Source organism: Hakea prostrata, chromosome 3, assembly GCF_041222555.1.
Source record: "Hakea prostrata isolate BN-2017 chromosome 3, UWA_Hpros_2, whole genome shotgun sequence".
NCBI classification, from domain to species: Eukaryota; Viridiplantae; Streptophyta; class Magnoliopsida; order Proteales; family Proteaceae; genus Hakea; species Hakea prostrata.
The window spans coordinates 59,811,657-59,814,430 of record NC_142602.1 but is presented as its reverse complement, the minus strand read 5'-3'; positions in this window follow the sequence as shown (position 1 = coordinate 59,814,430).

Below are 2,774 nucleotides of genomic sequence, written 5' to 3'. Positions count from 1 at the left end.
ATTTGGTCCGAAATCCGAATTTTGTGATTCGAATCGCCACCAAACAAGAAAGGAATCATCATGATAGTATTCTAGTGCTAAGGAACAAACCTAACACTATCATTGATCAAAAATCTAAAGACACAAATAAGGAAACAAAACTTACCATAAATGTATCAATCATGGTTTTTGAAGAAAGCATGGTATGATCAAGGAGAAAGAACTAGAGATTGATAGGTTACAACTCTTGTACAGAAAACACAGCGATTGACTACTAATATGATCAATAAAACAGATCAAAGAAGATCAGAATTTGAATCTAAAGATGAACGAAGACAAGATCATGATTTAGATCATGATTCCTTCAAAAGCTTGCAATGATCATGATTAAGATCATTGCATTAGCCATTAATCCTTAGGAAATCATGAGAGACGAGTAGAGGGATGCTTGCAACAGAGAATGCAGCATCTTCTCTACTGTCTCAGCCCAAAAAGGAAAGAAAATCAGAGATGGAGAAGAAGAAGAGAGTGTAGACATACCTTTGATGCAAGAGGAAGAAGATTACTTGAGTCCTTGTGAGAAATCAACCAACGATGCAAGGAAATCGATTGGAATGGAGCTCTGACTTGTTCCAGAGGCTTAGGAGGCAGAGGAGACAAAATAATCCCGAGATTTGGACTTAAATAGAGCAGCCACGACCTAATTAGCAAAAATAGATCTCATTGGTCGATTGACTGGTCTACTGGCCCCAATCGACCAATGGAGATAGCAAGGTACAAAATGCACTGTTTTGGTCATAACTCCTTTGTTTGAAGTCCGATTGATCCGAAATTCGAAAGGGAACTTCACACAAACATACTAAGACTATCTAGCATGAATTGGACATCATCCATGGTCCAAAAATTAGTACTTTATAAATTGGAAACATGAGTTTCTAAATTGGAAACAACATGGTTCTCATAGCAAACTCACCATGGATTCAAGGGAAGAATTAAAGAGAACAAGGCTTCACTCTATGGAATATCAAGAACATATCAAAGGCAAGAATAACTAAATAGAAAATCAAAAGAATACTAATCCTAGAATGAGAGGAATCAAAAATAGAAACTTACTAGAATGCTTATATCAATGGTCAACATAGAAGGCTATAATGGCTAGAAAGAAAGGGGAATTGATTCGAATAGATGAAATACATTAGAACAGTAGTAAAGGCTAAGATCAAACATGTTAAACATTAACTAGAAAAGAAGCTACAGTAGAATGGTCATGCTGTCCAAAATTCAATCAAAATCAGTGAAGAATTGAGGAGATTCACCATGTGGTTTCAAGGAATGCATAGAGTGATTGGGGGTTCACTCTGAGACATAAGGAGATTAGAGAATAGGTAGTTATAGTAGTGTAACACCTTCTCCACAGTCAAAACATCAAGATAGAACAGTAAGAAGAAGAAAAGAGAGAAGAAGGAGATAGAACACTGAAATCAAGGTCCAACTTCAAGGTGTAACATTAAACTAACCTTTCTTCACCCAAAATAGATAGGGTGTCCTAGCTAGGTTTGGGCTGGATTTCACACGTAGTATGATTTATGTCCTCTCACGGGGTGGTTACCGGTCTTGAGCACCCATCAAACCATACTACTACCACGGGTCACTCGGTCTCAATGCCCTTCCGATTTGGGTCTGATACAACGGGGATGTCCTAGCCAACACATCTAGACAAGTCCTATGTATGTCATCCAATAATTCGGGAAAGCATCGATGGGCATCTTCGGAGAACATCCCATACTATTCCCTCCGATGTCCAAGGACAGAAATGTCAAAAGGACATTCCCCAATCCCAAATCATATTTATCCAATCGCATTCTCAGTTCATCATATCATACATACATGATACATCATCAAATTGAAAGATAAGTCATCACATCACATGATTAAGTGTATAAGTGACAAGAATGAATAGACATGATAAACAGAGTAAATAAGCATGGTGCTACTATCATAAGGTAACTACAACAGTCATATGATGGCTAAAAACAACTAATAAGCTATGCCTACTAAGTCACCAACATCAGTGTAATAATCATATAGTCTATGTCATATGGGTATAACCGTCTTTACATTAAGCCGCGATGATGATAATCCAAAGGCCATAAAAGAATGATCCAAATATGGTATTAAGACCCTAGAACAACATAAATGAAATATTAGAAAAGAAATCGGGAAAATCGGAGGTCGAACGGATCAAATCGGCAAAGTACACAATTCAGCAATCAATTGGTTGACTGATTGGTCGACTGACCCAGTCAACCAAGTAAATAGTGCCGAGGCCAAATAGTGATTTTTGGCCCAAAATCGATCTTCCCGGGCTCGGATCGATCCGAAACTTGGAGGGATTCATTGTAACAGTATAAGAACACTTTTAATCAAGTAATTAACACAATCTAATGGTCTAATTAGAAACCCCCAAATTGAAACCCTATGTTCTAAGTGCAAGAATCATAGCATGAATTGAAATCAAATGAAATTGCATTGGAAATGAATGAATTAGCTAGGGGAACTAATAGGAATTGGATTAGAATCATATGCTAGCAATAAACATAGACATAGCACATTATCTACCTCAGTTTGGGACAAGAATGCATGAAGTTGAGAAGAAAATCAAAGCAATGCATATGCAAGGATTGAAATGATAGCATAGTATCAATGGAAATGGAATGGGATCAATGATTAGCTAAGAGTGAACACTTGGAGTGATGGTTGCAAGGTTGCAGCATCAACTCCAAGGTTGCAACCGC